At 44.3% G+C, this 17,500-nt stretch overlaps 1 long non-coding RNA gene across 1 annotated transcript; it reads left to right on the top strand.

Annotated features, from left to right (window-relative positions):
• The first annotated feature begins 11,536 nt into the window (after positions 1 to 11,536).
• LOC307023527 lies at positions 11,537 to 12,505 on the top strand. Its single transcript, XR_013803731.1, has 3 exons — positions 11,537 to 11,703; positions 11,879 to 11,946; positions 12,069 to 12,505. It is a non-coding gene; the product is annotated as an uncharacterized lncRNA (long non-coding RNA).
• Positions 12,506 to 17,500: the final 4,995 nt, after the last annotated feature.

The following is a 17,500-nucleotide window of genomic DNA, read 5'->3' on the forward strand; positions in this document are numbered from 1 at the left end:
CAAGTAGGTTCCAACATGAATACAAACATGACAGAAAAACAAAGAGGACATCATATGGCATATTTACATTGACTACAGTTTGTATAGCTAGTAGCATTTACAGATACCAACAGTTTCCGATTGGATAGCATCTATCCTTGCTTTAAAAACATGTAATGGAACCAAACTGCTCAACTTTCCTTTTGCAAACTGTTCCAAGTTAGCGGAGCTGCGCATCTAAAAGCTGTATTCCCTAAGACAGTCCTAGCAGTTGGCACATTTAATACAACCACAGCATTCGATCTCAGGCTGTAGCCATTTACAATACACTTGGACTTCCTCTATCTGTATACAATCATTAATGCATATCACTAACTCAACCCCCGGGGCATCGCTCCCACAGTTTTTGTGTCCCTCCTCTTGCAGGTTTGCAGTATCACAGGATGGGTCTGGATCATGAACCGTGACAGAGCCTGTTGCTGTGGTCCTGCTCAAAGCCCATCGTAACGTCTTTGGAGTGACAGGGAAACTTTCTGACACCATCATGGATCCTTCATTTTCATGTAAGTTGACTTTGTCATTTGTATTGTCTTTGCAGGAATTGCAGTTTTTTTTTTTTCTACAAAAAGTTGATGTTTAATTGATTTGAACGCATTGTTTGAAGCATTGAACGTGGTAGTTTTGGCTGTCGTTTGTGGTGGTCAAGGCGGTTGTGTTTGAGGTCGTTTTAGATGGTGAACGCAGTGGTTTTGGAGGTCTGAGGTGGTGAACGTGGTAGTTTTGGCGTCGTTTGAGGTGGTGAAGGAGGATGTTTATGAGGTGGCGAGCGCGGCGGTTTTGGCGGTCTGAGGTGGTGAATGTGGTAGTTTTGGTTGTCTGAGGTGGCGAAGGCAGTTGGTGCTGGTTTGATGTGGAATCCTCTGTTAGTACAGATTGTTCAACTTGTATTAACGCTGGTCTCTAAAGAATTTAGCTCGGGCTGACCTTGGACCAGCTCCTAGTTTATGCTCCTATAGGCTTAGACTTCCTCTCTATGTATACATTCATTAATGCATATCACTAACTCAACCCCCGGGGCATCGCTCCCCGGAGTTTTTGTGTCCCTCCTCTTGCAGGTTTGCAGTATTACAGGATGGGTTTGGATCATGAACCGTGACAGAGCCTGTTGCCCTGGTCCATCTCGAAGCCCATCGTAACGTCTTTGGAGTGACAGGGAAACTGTCTGACATCATCATGGATCCTTCATTTTCATGTAAGTCAACTTTGTCATTTGTATTGTCTTTGCAGGAATTGCAGTGTGTTTTTTCTCTGCAAAAAGTTGATGTTTGATTGATTTGAACGCATTGTTTGAAGCATTGAACGTGGTTGTTATGGGGTTGTTTGTGAACGTGGTAGTTTTGGCTGTCGTTTGAGGTGGCGAAGGCGGTTGTGTTTACGGTCGTTTGAGGTGGAGAACACCGTTGTTTTGGCGGTCGTTTGAGGTGGCGAAGGCGGTTGTGTTTACGGTCGTTTGAGGTGGCGAACGTGTTTTCTTTGGCGGTCGTTTGAGGTGGTGAATGTGGTGGTGTTGGCGGTCGTTTGAGGTGCTGAACGCGGTAGTGTTGGCGGTGTAGCATCCTGCCTTATTTTTAGTGCACTCAGGGGCAAAAGTGAGGGTACTTTTCTGTGTGTCCATTTGGGAACCCGCGTCTCCGATGTAAAGTCCTAGGATTGTACATTTGGAAAATTCAAGGCCCTAATGCTGAGTTAGTGATACACATTAATGAATGTATACATAGAGAGGAAGCCCAAGCTTATAGGAGCATAAACTAGAGGCTGGTCCAACGTCAGCCCGAGCTAAAGCTGCAAGGGGACGGACCAGCACGGTGCACGGTGTTCAACTTGTATTAACAGAGGTTTCTACATCAAATCGGTGCCAAAATTGCCTTCACCACCTCAGACCGCCAAAACAACCACGTTCACCACACCTCAGACCGCCAAAACCACCGCGTTGACCACCTCAAACGACCGCTGAGGTGGTCAACGTGGTGATTTTGGTGGTCTGAGGTGGTGAAGGCAGTTTTGGCGCTGGTTTGATGTGGAATCCTCTGTTAGTGCACAGTGTTCAACTTGTATTAACGCTGGTCTCTGTCCTCTTTGCAGCTTTAGCTCGGGCTGACCTTGGACCAGTCCCTTGTTTATGCTCTTATAGGCTTGGACTTTCTCTCTATGTATACATTCATTAATGCATATCACTTACTCCCCGTTAGGGACTTTAATTTTCCAAATGTACAATCTTAGGACTTTACATTGGAGACACGGGTGACCAAATGGACAGACAGAAAGTTACCTTTACTTTTGCCCCTGAGGGCACTCCAAATAAGCCAGGGTGGTCTACACTTAGACTTTCTCTATACATTCATTAATACATATCACTAACTCAACACCCGGGGCATCGCTCCCCGGAGTTTTTGTGTCCCTTCTCTTGCAGGTTTGCAGTATTACAGGATGGGTTTGGATCATGAACCGTGACAGAGCCTGTTGCCCTGGTCCATCTCGAAGCCCATCGTAACGTCTTTGGAGTGACAGGGAAACTGTCTGACATCATCATGGATCCTTCATTTTCATGTAAGTCAACTTTGTCATTTATATTGTGTTTGCAGGAATTGCAGTGTGTTTTTTCTCTGCAAAAAGTTGATGTTTGATTGATTTGAACGCATTGTTTGAAGCATTGAACGTGGTTGTTATGGGGTTGTTTGTGAACGTGGTAGTTTTGGTTGTCGTTTGAGGTGGTGAAGGCGGTTGTGTTTGCGGTCGTTTGAGGTGGAGAACACCGTTGTTTTGGCGGTCGTTTGAGGTGGCGAAGGCGGTTGTGTTTACGGTCGTTTGAGGTGGCGAACGCGTTTTCTTTGGCGGTCGTTTGAGGTGGTGAACGTGGTGGTGTTGGCGGTCGTTTGAGGTGTTGAACGCGGTAGTGTTGGCGGTGTAGCATCCTGGCTTATTTTTAGTGCACTCAGGGGCAAAAGTGAGGGTACTTTTCTGTGTGTCCATTTGGGAACCCGCGTCTCCGATGTAAAGTCCTAGGATTGTACATTTGGAAAATTCAAGTTCCTAATGCTGAGTTAGTGATACACATTAATGAATGTATACATAGAGAGGAAGCCTAAGCCTATAGGAGCATAAACTAGAGGCTGGTCCAACGTCAGCCCGAGCTGAAGCTGCAAGGGGACGGACCAGCACGGTGCACGGTGTTCAACTTGTATTAACAGAGGTTTCTACATCAAATCGGCGCCAAAATTGCCTTCACCACCTCAGACCGCCAAAACAACCACGTTCACCACACCTCAGACTGCCAAAACCACCGCGTTGACCACCTCAAACCACCGCTGAGGTGGTCAACGTTGTGATTTTGGTGGTCTGAGGTGGTGAAGGCAGTTTTGGCGCTGGTTTGATGTGGAATCCTCTGTTAGTGCACAGTGTTCAACTTGTATTAACGCTGGTCTCTGTCCTCTTTGCAGCTTTAGCTCGGGCTGACCTTGGACCAGTCCCTTGTTTATGCTCTTATAGGCTTGGACTTCCTCTCTATGTATACATTCATTAATGCATATCACTTACTCCCCGTTAGGGACTTTAATTTTCCAAATGTACAATCTTAGGACTTTACATTGGAGACACGGGTGACCAAATGGACAGACAGAAAGTTACCTTTACTTTTGCCCCTGAGGGCACTCCAAATAAGCCAGGGTGGTCTACACTTAGACTTCCTCTATACATTCATTAATACATATCACTAACGCAACCCCCGGGGCATCGCTCCCCGGAGTTTTTGTGTCCCTTCTCTTGCAGGTTTGCAGTATTACAGGATGGGTTTGGATCATGAACCGTGACAGAGCCTGTTGCCCTGGTCCATCTCGAAGCCCATCGTAACGTCTTTGGAGTGACAGGGAAACTGTCTGACATCATCATGGATCCTTCATTTTCATGTAAGTCAACTTTGTCATTTGTATTGTCTTTGCAGGAATTGCAGTGTGTTTTTTCTCTGCAAAAACTTGATGTTTGATTGATTTGAACGCATTGTTTGAAGCATTGAACGTGGTTGTTATGGGGTTGTTTGTGAACGTGGTAGTTTTGGCGGTCGTTTGAGGTGGCGAAGGCGGTTGTGTTTAAAGTCGTTTGAGGTGGCGAACGCTTTTTCTTTGGCGGTCGTTTGAGGTGGTGAACGTGGTGGTGTTGGCGGTCGTTTGAGGTGCTGAACGCGTTTTATTTGGCGGTCGTTTGAGGTGGTGAACGTGGTGGTGTTGGCGGTCGTTTGAGGTGCTGAACGCGGTAGTGTTGGCGGTGTAGCATCCTGGCTTATTTTTAGTGCACTCAGGGGCAAAAGTGAGGGTACTTTTCTGTGTGTCCATTTGGGAACCCGCGTCTCCGATGTAAAGTCCTAGGATTGTACATTTGGAAAATTCAAGGCCCTAATGCTGAGTTAGTGATACACATTAATGAATGTATACATAGAGAGGAAGCCTAAGCCTATAGGAGCATAAACTAGAGGCTGGTCCAACGTCAGCCCGAGCTAAAGCTGCAAGGGGACGGACCAGCACGGTGCACGGTGTTCAACTTGTATTAACAGAGGTTTCTACATCAAATCGGCGCCAAAATTGCCTTCACCACCTCAGACCGCCAAAACAACCACGTTCACCACACCTCAGACCGCCAAAACCACCGCGTTCACCACCTCAAACGACCGCTGAGGTGGTCAACGTGGTGATTTTGGTGGTCTGAGGTGGTGAAGGCAGTTTTGGCGCTGGTTTGATGTGGAATCCTCTGTTAGTGCACAGTGTTCAACTTGTATTACCGCTGGTCTCTGTCCTCTTTGCAGCTTTAGCTCGGGCTGACCTTGGACCAGTCCCTTGTTTATGCTCTTATAGGCTTGGACTTCCTCTCTATGTATACATTCATTAATGCATATCACTTACTCCCCGTTAGGGACTTTAATTTTCCAAATGTACAATCTTAGGACTTTACATTGGAGACACGGGTGACCAAATGGACAGACAGAAAGTTACCTTTACTTTTGCCCCTGAAGGCACTCCAAATAAGCCAGGGTGGTCTACACTTAGACCTCCTCTATACATTCATTAATACATATCACTAACGCAACCCCCGGGGCATCGCTCCCCGGAGTTTTTGTGTCCCTTCTCTTGCAGGTTTGCAGTATTACAGGATGGGTTTGGATCATGAACCGTGAAAGAGCCTGTTGCCCTTGTCCATCTCGAAGCCCATCGTAACGTCTTTGGAGTGACAGGGAAACTGTCTGACATCATCATGGATCCTTCATTTTCATGTAAGTCAACTTTGTCATTTGTATTGTCTTTGCAGGAATTGCAGTGTGTTTTTTCTCTGCAAAAAGTTGATGTTTGATTGATTTGAACGCATTGTTTGAAGCATTGAACGTGGTTGTTATGGAGTTGTTTGTGAACGTGGTAGTTTTGGCGGTCGTTTGAGGTGGTGAAGGCGGTTGTGTTTAAAGTCGTTTGAGGTGGCGAACGCGTTTTCTTTGGCGGTCGTTTGAGGTGCTGAACGCGGTAGTGTTGGCGGTGTAGCATCCTGGCTTATTTTTAGTGCACTCAGGGGCAAAAGTGAGGGTACTTTTCTGTGTGTCCATTTGGGAACCCGCGTCTCCGATGTAAAGTCCTAGGATTGTACATTTGGAAAATTCAAGTTCCTAATGCTGAGTTAGTGATACACATTAATGAATGTATACATAGAGAGGAAGCCTAAGCCTATAGGAGCATAAACTAGAGGCTGGTCCAACGTCAGCCCGAGCTGAAGCTGTAAGGGGACGGACCAGCACGGTGCACGGTGTTCAACTTGTATTAACAGAGGTTTCTACATCAAATCGGCGCCAAAATTGCCTTCACCACCTCAGACCGCCAAAACAACCACGTTCACCACACCTCAGACCGCCAAAACCACCGCGTTGACCACCTCAAACGACCGCTGAGGTGGTCAACGTTGTGATTTTGGTGGTCAGAGGTGGTGAAGGCAGTTTTGGCGCTGGTTTGATGTGGAATCCTCTGTTAGTGCACAGTGTTCAACTTGTATTAACGCTGGTCTCTGTCCTCTTTGCAGCTTTAGCTTGGGCTGACCTTGGACCAGTCCCTTGTTTATGCTCTTATAGGCTTGGACTTCCTCTCTATGTATACATTCATTAATGCATATCACTTACTCCCCGTTAGGGACTTTAATTTTCCAAATGTACAATCTTAGGACTTTACATTGGAGACACGGGTGACCAAATGGACAGACAGAAGTTACCTTTACTTTTGCCCCTGAGGGCACTCCAAATAAGCCAGGGTGGTCTACACTTAGACTTCCTCTATACATTCATTAATACATATCACTAACGCAACCCCCGGGGCATCGCTCCCCGGAGTTTTTGTGTCCCTTCTCTTGCAGGTTTGCAGTATTACAGGATGGGTTTGGATCATGAACCGTGAAAGAGCCTGTTGCCCTTGTCCATCTCGAAGCCCATCGTAACGTCTTTGGAGTGACAGGGAAACTGTCTGACATCATCATGGATCCTTCATTTTCATGTAAGTCAACTTTGTCATTTGTATTGTCTTTGCAGGAATTGCAGTGTGTTTTTTCTCTGCAAAAAGTTGATGTTTGATTGATTTGAACGCATTGTTTGAAGCATTGAACGTGGTTGTTATGGGGTTGTTTGTGAACGTGGTAGTTTTGGCGGTCGTTTGAGGTGGCGAAGGCGGTTGTGTTTACGGTCGTTTGAGGTGGCGAACGCGTTTTCTTTGGCGGTCGTTTGAGGTGGTGAACGTGGTGGTGTTGGCGGTCGTTTGAGGTGCTGAACGCGGTAGTGTTGGCGGTGTAGCATCCTGGCTTATTTTTAGTGCACTCAGGGGCAAAAGTGAGGGTACTTTTCTGTGTGTCCATTTGGGAACCCGCGTCTCCGATGTAAAGTCCTAGGATTGTACATTTGGAAAATTCAAGTTCCTAATGCTGAGTTAGTGATACACATTAATGAATGTATACATAGAGAGGAAGCCTAAGCCTATAGGAGCATAAACTAGAGGCTGGTCCAACGTCAGCCCGAGCTGAAGCTGCAAGGGGACGGACCAGCACGGTGCACGGTGTTCAACTTGTATTAACAGAGGTTTCTACATCAAATCGGCGCCAAAATTGCCTTCACCACCTCAGACCGCCAAAACAACCACGTTCACCACACCTCAGACTGCCAAAACCACCGCGTTGACCACCTCAAACCACCGCTGAGGTGGTCAACGTTGTGATTTTGGTGGTCTGAGGTGGTGAAGGCAGTTTTGGCGCTGGTTTGATGTGGAATCCTCTGTTAGTGCACAGTGTTCAACTTGTATTAACGCTGGTCTCTGTCCTCTTTGCAGCTTTAGCTCGGGCTGACCTTGGACCAGTCCCTTGTTTATGCTCTTATAGGCTTGGACTTCCTCTCTATGTATACATTCATTAATGCATATCACTTACTCCCCGTTAGGGACTTTAATTTTCCAAATGTACAATCTTAGGACTTTACATTGGAGACACGGGTGACCAAATGGACAGACAGAAAGTTACCTTTACTTTTGCCCCTGAGGGCACTCCAAATAAGCCAGGGTGGTCTACACTTAGACTTCCTCTATACATTCATTAATACATATCACTAACGCAACCCCCGGGGCATCGCTCCCCGGAGTTTTTGTGTCCCTTCTCTTGCAGGTTTGCAGTATTACAGGATGGGTTTGGATCATGAACCGTGACAGAGCCTGTTGCCCTGGTCCATCTCGAAGCCCATCGTAACGTCTTTGGAGTGACAGGGAAACTGTCTGACATCATCATGGATCCTTCATTTTCATGTAAGTCAACTTTGTCATTTGTATTGTCTTTGCAGGAATTGCAGTGTGTTTTTTCTCTGCAAAAACTTGATGTTTGATTGATTTGAACGCATTGTTTGAAGCATTGAACGTGGTTGTTATGGGGTTGTTTGTGAACGTGGTAGTTTTGGCGGTCGTTTGAGGTGGCGAAGGCGGTTGTGTTTAAAGTCGTTTGAGGTGGCGAACGCTTTTTCTTTGGCGGTCGTTTGAGGTGGTGAACGTGGTGGTGTTGGCGGTCGTTTGAGGTGCTGAACGCGTTTTATTTGGCGGTCGTTTGAGGTGGTGAACGTGGTGGTGTTGGCGGTCGTTTGAGGTGCTGAACGCGGTAGTGTTGGCGGTGTAGCATCCTGGCTTATTTTTAGTGCACTCAGGGGCAAAAGTGAGGGTACTTTTCTGTGTGTCCATTTGGGAACCCGCGTCTCCGATGTAAAGTCCTAGGATTGTACATTTGGAAAATTCAAGGCCCTAATGCTGAGTTAGTGATACACATTAATGAATGTATACATAGAGAGGAAGCCTAAGCCTATAGGAGCATAAACTAGAGGCTGGTCCAACGTCAGCCCGAGCTAAAGCTGCAAGGGGACGGACCAGCACGGTGCACGGTGTTCAACTTGTATTAACAGAGGTTTCTACATCAAATCGGCGCCAAAATTGCCTTCACCACCTCAGACCGCCAAAACAACCACGTTCACCACACCTCAGACCGCCAAAACCACCGCGTTCACCACCTCAAACGACCGCTGAGGTGGTCAACGTGGTGATTTTGGTGGTCTGAGGTGGTGAAGGCAGTTTTGGCGCTGGTTTGATGTGGAATCCTCTGTTAGTGCACAGTGTTCAACTTGTATTACCGCTGGTCTCTGTCCTCTTTGCAGCTTTAGCTCGGGCTGACCTTGGACCAGTCCCTTGTTTATGCTCTTATAGGCTTGGACTTCCTCTCTATGTATACATTCATTAATGCATATCACTTACTCCCCGTTAGGGACTTTAATTTTCCAAATGTACAATCTTAGGACTTTACATTGGAGACACGGGTGACCAAATGGACAGACAGAAAGTTACCTTTACTTTTGCCCCTGAAGGCACTCCAAATAAGCCAGGGTGGTCTACACTTAGACCTCCTCTATACATTCATTAATACATATCACTAACGCAACCCCCGGGGCATCGCTCCCCGGAGTTTTTGTGTCCCTTCTCTTGCAGGTTTGCAGTATTACAGGATGGGTTTGGATCATGAACCGTGAAAGAGCCTGTTGCCCTTGTCCATCTCGAAGCCCATCGTAACGTCTTTGGAGTGACAGGGAAACTGTCTGACATCATCATGGATCCTTCATTTTCATGTAAGTCAACTTTGTCATTTGTATTGTCTTTGCAGGAATTGCAGTGTGTTTTTTCTCTGCAAAAAGTTGATGTTTGATTGATTTGAACGCATTGTTTGAAGCATTGAACGTGGTTGTTATGGAGTTGTTTGTGAACGTGGTAGTTTTGGCGGTCGTTTGAGGTGGTGAAGGCGGTTGTGTTTAAAGTCGTTTGAGGTGGCGAACGCGTTTTCTTTGGCGGTCGTTTGAGGTGCTGAACGCGGTAGTGTTGGCGGTGTAGCATCCTGGCTTATTTTTAGTGCACTCAGGGGCAAAAGTGAGGGTACTTTTCTGTGTGTCCATTTGGGAACCCGCGTCTCCGATGTAAAGTCCTAGGATTGTACATTTGGAAAATTCAAGTTCCTAATGCTGAGTTAGTGATACACATTAATGAATGTATACATAGAGAGGAAGCCTAAGCCTATAGGAGCATAAACTAGAGGCTGGTCCAACGTCAGCCCGAGCTGAAGCTGTAAGGGGACGGACCAGCACGGTGCACGGTGTTCAACTTGTATTAACAGAGGTTTCTACATCAAATCGGCGCCAAAATTGCCTTCACCACCTCAGACCGCCAAAACAACCACGTTCACCACACCTCAGACCGCCAAAACCACCGCGTTGACCACCTCAAACCACCGCTGAGGTGGTCAACGTTGTGATTTTGGTGGTCAGAGGTGGTGAAGGCAGTTTTGGCGCTGGTTTGATGTGGAATCCTCTGTTAGTGCACAGTGTTCAACTTGTATTAACGCTGGTCTCTGTCCTCTTTGCAGCTTTAGCTTGGGCTGACCTTGGACCAGTCCCTTGTTTATGCTCTTATAGGCTTGGACTTCCTCTCTATGTATACATTCATTAATGCATATCACTTACTCCCCGTTAGGGACTTTAATTTTCCAAATGTACAATCTTAGGACTTTACATTGGAGACACGGGTGACCAAATGGACAGACAGAAGTTACCTTTACTTTTGCCCCTGAGGGCACTCCAAATAAGCCAGGGTGGTCTACACTTAGACTTCCTCTATACATTCATTAATACATATCACTAACGCAACCCCCGGGGCATCGCTCCCCGGAGTTTTTGTGTCCCTTCTCTTGCAGGTTTGCAGTATTACAGGATGGGTTTGGATCATGAACCGTGAAAGAGCCTGTTGCCCTTGTCCATCTCGAAGCCCATCGTAACGTCTTTGGAGTGACAGGGAAACTGTCTGACATCATCATGGATCCTTCATTTTCATGTAAGTCAACTTTGTCATTTGTATTGTCTTTGCAGGAATTGCAGTGTGTTTTTTCTCTGCAAAAAGTTGATGTTTGATTGATTTGAACGCATTGTTTGAAGCATTGAACGTGGTTGTTATGGGGTTGTTTGTGAACGTGGTAGTTTTGGCGGTCGTTTGAGGTGGCGAAGGCGGTTGTGTTTACGGTCGTTTGAGGTGGCGAACGCGTTTTCTTTGGCGGTCGTTTGAGGTGGTGAACGTGGTGGTGTTGGCGGTCGTTTGAGGTGCTGAACGCGGTAGTGTTGGCGGTGTAGCATCCTGGCTTATTTTTAGTGCACTCAGGGGCAAAAGTGAGGGTACTTTTCTGTGTGTCCATTTGGGAACCCGCGTCTCCGATGTAAAGTCCTAGGATTGTACATTTGGAAAATTCAAGTTCCTAATGCTGAGTTAGTGATACACATTAATGAATGTATACATAGAGAGGAAGCCTAAGCCTATAGGAGCATAAACTAGAGGCTGGTCCAACGTCAGCCCGAGCTGAAGCTGCAAGGGGACGGACCAGCACGGTGCACGGTGTTCAACTTGTATTAACAGAGGTTTCTACATCAAATCGGCGCCAAAATTGCCTTCACCACCTCAGACCGCCAAAACAACCACGTTCACCACACCTCAGACCGCCAAAACCACCGCGTTGACCACCTCAAACCACCGCTGAGGTGGTCAACGTTGTGATTTTGGTGGTCTGAGGTGGTGAAGGCAGTTTTGGCGCTGGTTTGATGTGGAATCCTCTGTTAGTGCACAGTGTTCAACTTGTATTAACGCTGGTCTCTGTCCTCTTTGCAGCTTTAGCTCGGGCTGACCTTGGACCAGTCCCTTGTTTATGCTCTTATAGGCTTGGACTTCCTCTCTATGTATACATTCATTAATGCATATCACTTACTCCCCGTTAGGGACTTTAATTTTCCAAATGTACAATCTTAGGACTTTACATTGGAGACACGGGTGACCAAATGGACAGACAGAAAGTTACCTTTACTTTTGCCCCTGAGGGCACTCCAAATAAGCCAGGGTGGTCTACACTTAGACTTCCTCTATACATTCACGAATACATATCACTAACTCAACCCCCGGGGCATCGCTCCCCGGAGTTTTTGTGTCCCTCCTCTTGCAGGTTTGCAGTACTACAGGATTGTTCTCTATCATGAACCGTGACTAGGCCTGTTGCCGTGGTCCTGCTCGAAGCCCATCAAGACCCAGAGATACTTGAACTCCTTCACTTGGGGTAAGGACTCATTCCTAACTTTTAGTGGACAGTCCATCGGTTTCCTGCTGAGAATTCAATAATACCTAATTAATTTATGAAAGAAAAAATATTACAAACAAACATCAATGTACACAATAAAAAACCACCCCTTCCTCCATCCTGCTCAATAACCCCACCCGGAATGATAAAACAGGTCTCGCTGTTTCCCTGGGGAGTCTTTACGGTGACGGAACCTGGGACCTATGACAGGAGAACGGGGAGGTGAGTTATGATAAGTACTGCAGGGATGATATGACAAATATATAACAGAAATGTATATTGCTTAGTCTAAACAGCTTATAAATTACTAGAATCGCTAATCACGCTTTTTTCACCCCCCTTAGGTTGGCGTGCAAATCCAGCCCTCCGTCAGCATTAAGGATTAATATATGTTTCTCATACTGACGTCAACCATTCAATAAACGGGTTTGAACGCCACACAAGCTCTTGTCATTTTTTGTAAATGAAATGCTTCCTGTGCAATGTTTTATTGTGGAACAAATGAATATGCTTCACTAAGAGTGAAACTATATAATACGTAATGGAGACCGTGATCTACAGCTGAGAGATCATCTCCATTACAACTGGACAAGCGCATATCTTCACAATACATTGACAGAGGGAGCTGATAAACGTTGCTATATACGCCATGATGTGTTGGTGTGAAGATTGAGACATTGGACAATGTCAAATATTTAAAACATCACAGGGATAACAAACTTGGTATGGTTAGGGCTAGGGAATGCTCCGGTTTTTGGACAAAATTAACATGGGATCACTCCGGTCAATGTACGTACTTCGTCTCACTGGAATATTAATGACCAGATTGAATACAAGATCAAACCAATTTCTCCGGTCAATGACAGGAGAGTTTTGAAAGTGACAAAACACTGTTCCACACATTTAAAAACACTTAAACAATTAAACAATGTTTACCCATGCACCTTCCCTGGCTTGTAAAATGTGGTGATGCGCCCTGGAGGTATCCTACTATTTAAAACATGTATACACTCATGTAGACCCTTCATAGGGTTAGGGTTAGGGTTAGGGTTAGGGTTAGGGTTAGGGTTAGGGTTAGGTTTTTGTAAGGACCACCGGATCCCCCCATGTCGCCCGACGACTTCATGGTTATACAGGGATCCAAGGAGAGGCACGCGCGCTAGAGACGTGTCGGCTCATGCCCTAGCTTAGCATCATGACTGAGTCATAAGTGTGTAAAGGTGAAGTAGACAGAGTAATTAAAGCTTGAAGGACAGAGACAGAGAGGTTCATTAGTGGTTACCGCCGAAGTCTCCCCTTGCCGCTTTGGCCGAATCTGTTTATAACCCCCTTCCTTTCGTCATCCCCAGAAAGGCTCGACCAAAAAGGGAGCGGAAAGAAAGGTTTCTTTATGGCCCGTAATCCTTTCGTCATCCTCAAAGGGGCTCGGACCAGAGGGGGTTGGAAGAGCAGAATGAAAAAGTGGAGAGAGAATGTGGTTTAGGTTTAGGCAAAGAGCCCGAGTGGTTGGGATTAGTGGTCAAACTGAGGGGAAGATAGTCTATGAATAATATTGTTTTTAGGATTAGGCATATAGGCCCGACTGGTTAAGTTTAGAGCTGGGACTAAGGGTAAGAGTGTACCTTAAGTAAATTTTAATGGTTGGAGTTGAGAGTAAAATAACCTTTTATGGAGAAGTAATTTAGGATTAGGCAAAAGGTCAGAGTGGTGCATATACCTCTCCTGTCCGCCAGTCCTCCATTTGTGGTCTCCTGTCTCCATCTAGTGGCGGCAGCTGGTAGTGCAAGTGCACCTCTTTTTCACTTGGGAGAAGAGGTTATGGTGACAGATAGTCAGTAGTTGTTTGTTCTCAAAAAAAGAGGTTTTTTGGGGAACAAACTAGTCCTTTATACTTGTTTTGAACACATCCTCAGTGATGGACCCAGAGATCATCGAGTGTTTCGGCCATTATCACCAGACACTCTCAAACCAGGGTGGCCCCAGCCGGGGATGATCAAGTCCCCGGTGTTGTGTTATTTTCTAAACGGTCCCAACTTGGGGAAAAGGACAGGTAGGTAGGTCAGGTCAGTGAGCTTTGAGGTGGGTACACATAGAGCGAGAGAGAGAGAGAGAGAGAGAGACACACAGACACCAATAGTTAAACCAGGACCTGTCAACAATGGGGGAAACCGGATTAAATCAATTATGAACAGCCATGGGGTGCTGTCTAATCAAAGGCAAATCCACCTCCCTTTATCCACCTGAGAGGCCTGAACTTAACTTTAAATCTAATTGAAATAGCTAACACAGAGGGACACACAGACACAAATAGCCAAAACAGGACCTGTCAAAAATGGAGGAAACCGGATTAAATCAATTATGAACAGCCATGGGGTGCTGTCTAATCAAAGATAAATCCACCCTCCTTATATCCACCTGAGAGGCCTGAATTAAACTTTAAATCTAATTGAAAAAGCTCAAATATACACAAACACACCCACACACTCACAGCCCAATAGTGTTAAACTTTAAATCTAATTGAAAATAGAATGGTTCTCATTTCCAGAGAGAATTAGTAAAGATGATTAGAGTCAGCCATCTTGTGAAGTGTATATTGAAATTATTTATTTATGTAAGTATTTAAAATTTATTTTTACACAAATGGACCCTGATATCTGGTCTCTAACATGTTAATAATCACACGTACTCACTCTCGATGTTGAAAGACCAGTATTTCATGTGGATGTCAGAGGATTTTAGTAGAATCTTAATACACATGCTCTCTCAGCCGCCGCCACATGTAATTACTAGCCCGGAAGTGGTATTGCCGCCCACCGGAAGTGACGTTAGATCCGGCGGAATTAAAGGTAACATGACCCTTAGCACTCATAGTGGTTACTCCATGAACTGCAAGGCAATAATAATATTGCCGCCAACCGGAAGTGACGTTAGATCCGGCGGAATTGAAGGTAACATGACCCTTAGCACTCATAGTGGTTACTCCATGAACTGCAAGTCAATTATAATATACAGTGTATTATAATAAAAAATCCTTATAAATCCGTTCAGACTTATATTAAAAATATTTTTTATATATCTATATTATTTTATTTTTAAACTCATTGTACCCAAAATGTATTTATCTATTTAAGAGTAAAGTTAGAGTGGTATATATTAAATTAAATCCAGATATCATTTCTATTGTGTTCTCAACCCCTTTCCTATTTTAAGAGTGAATATAAGCGGATGTTTAAACGCCTTCACTCAGTAGAATTGGTCAGTTGACCTCTTCTACTCTCAGTCTAACCACAAAGTTTCGCGGTCCGACTAAGGGCAAAGTTAAAAAGGTACACTCATAAGTAATTAAGGTATAATCTAAAGATAATACTGTGCCTTATTATTTTGTCCTATTTGGTCAGAAATCATTCCCATCCTTCGGTTAGGGTTAGGGTTAGGGTTAGATATATGACCCCAAATGGTTAAGATTAGGGTTCAGATTGAAGGGTAGGATAATAAATTAGGGTTAGGTTTAGACATCTGACCCCAAATGGTTAAGATTAGGGTTCAGATTAAAGGGTAAAGTTGTAAATTAGGGTTAGGGTTAGATATATGACCCCAAATGGTTAAGATTAGGGTTCAGATTGAAGGGTAAGATTATAAATTAGGGTTAGGTTTAGACATATAACCCCAAATGGTTAAGATTAGGGTTCAGATTAAAGGGTAAGATTATAAATTAGGGTTAGGGTTAGATATCTGACCCCAAATGGTTAAGATTAGGGTTCAGATTGAAGGGTAAGATTATAAATTAGGGTTAGGGTTAGACATCTGACCCCAAATGGTTAAGATTAGGGTTCAGATTGAAGGGTAAGATTATAAATTAGGGTTAGGGTTAGACATCTGACCCCAAATGGTTAAGATTAGGGTTCAGATGAAAGGGTAAGATTATAAATTAGGGTTAGGTTTAGACATATGACCCCAAATGGTTAAGATTAGGGTTCAGATTGAAGGGTAAGATTATAAATTAGGGTCAGGTTTAGATATATGACCCCAAATGGTTAAGATTAGGGTTCAGATGAAAGGGTAAGATTATAAATTAGGGTTAGGGTTGAACATATGACCCCAAATGGTTAAGATTAGGGTTCAGATTAACGGGTAAGATATTAAATTAGGGTTAAGGTTAGGCTTGTGACTCCCAATGGTTAGGATTAGGGTTCAGATTAAAGGGTAGGATTATAAATTAGGGTTAGGGTTAAACTTATCACCCCAAGTGGTTAAGATTAGGGTTCAGGTTAAAGGGTAAGATTAAAAATAAGGGTTAGGGTTAGACATCTGGCCCCAAATGGTTAAGGTTAGGGTTCAGATTAAAGGGTAAGATTGTAAATTAGGGTTCAGGTTAATTTTTTAGGGTTAGGGTTAGACATCTGACCCCAAATGGTTGAGGGTTAGGGTTAGGGTTAAGGTTAGGCTTGTGACCCCAAATGGTTAAGATTAGGGTTTAGATTAAGGGTAGGATTATAAATTAGGGTTAAGGTTAGGCTTGTGACCCCCAATGGTTAAGATTAGGGTTTAGATGGAAGGGTAAGATTATAAATAGGGTTAAGGTTAGACATCTGTTCCCAAATGGTTAAGATTAGGGTTCAGATTAACGGGTAAGATTATAAGTTTAGATGGAAGGGTAAGATTATAAATTAGGGTTAAGGTTAGACATCTGTTCCTCAAATGGTTAAGATTAGGGTTCAGATTAACGGGTAAGATTATAAATTAGGGTTAAGGTTAGGCTTGTGACCCCAAATGGTTAAAGATTAGGGTTTAGATTAGGGGTAGAATTATAAATTAGGGTTAAGGTTAGGCTTGTAACCCCAAATGGTTAAGATTAGGGTTCAGATTAAGGGTAGGATTATAAATTAGGGTTAAGGTTAGGCTTGTGACCCCAAATGGTTAAGATTAGGGTTTAGATTAAGGGTAGGATTATAAATTAGGGTTAAGGTTAGGCTTGTGACCCCAAATGGTTAAGATTAGGGTTCAGATTACAGGGTAAGATATAAATTAGGGTTAGGGTTAGACATCTGACTCCCCATGGAGATTAGGGTTCAGATTAAGGGGTAAGATTATAAATTAGGGTTAAGGTTAGATTTGTGACCCCAAATGGTTAGGATTAGGGTTCAGATTACAGGGTGAGATTATAAATTAGGGTTAGGGTTAGACATCTGACCCCAAATGGTTAAGATTAGGGTTCAGATTAAAGGGTAAGATATAAATTAGGGTTAAGGATAGGTTTGTGACCCCAAATGGTTAAAATTAGGGTTCCGATTGAAGGGTAAGATTATGAATTAGGGTTAGGTTTAGACATATGACCCCAAATGGTTGAGATTAGGGTTCAGATTAAAGGATAAGATAATAAATTAGGGTTAGGGTTAGACATCTAATCCCAAATGGTTAAGGTTAGGGTTCAGATTTAAAGGGTAAGATTATAAATGAGGATTAGGGTTAGACCTCTGACCCTAAATGGTAAAGATTAGGGTTCAGGTTAACTCTTTAGGGTTAGGGTTAGACCTCTGACCCCAAATGGTTGAGATTAGGGCTCAAATTAAAGGGTGAGATTATAAATTAGGGTTAGGGTTAGACATATGGGTCCGACTAGTTAGGTTTAGAGCTGGGTTTAGAATTAGGCCTATAGGTCCGACTAGTTAGGTTTTATAGCTGGGTTTAGGATTAGGCATAGGGTTAGGGTTAGACATATGGGTCCGATTAGTTAGGTTTAGAGCTGGGTTTAGAATTAGGCCTATAGGTCCGACTA

Source organism: Notothenia rossii (genome assembly GCF_949606895.1).
Source record: "Notothenia rossii genome assembly, chromosome: 11".
NCBI lineage: Eukaryota > Metazoa > Chordata > Actinopteri > Perciformes > Nototheniidae > Notothenia > Notothenia rossii.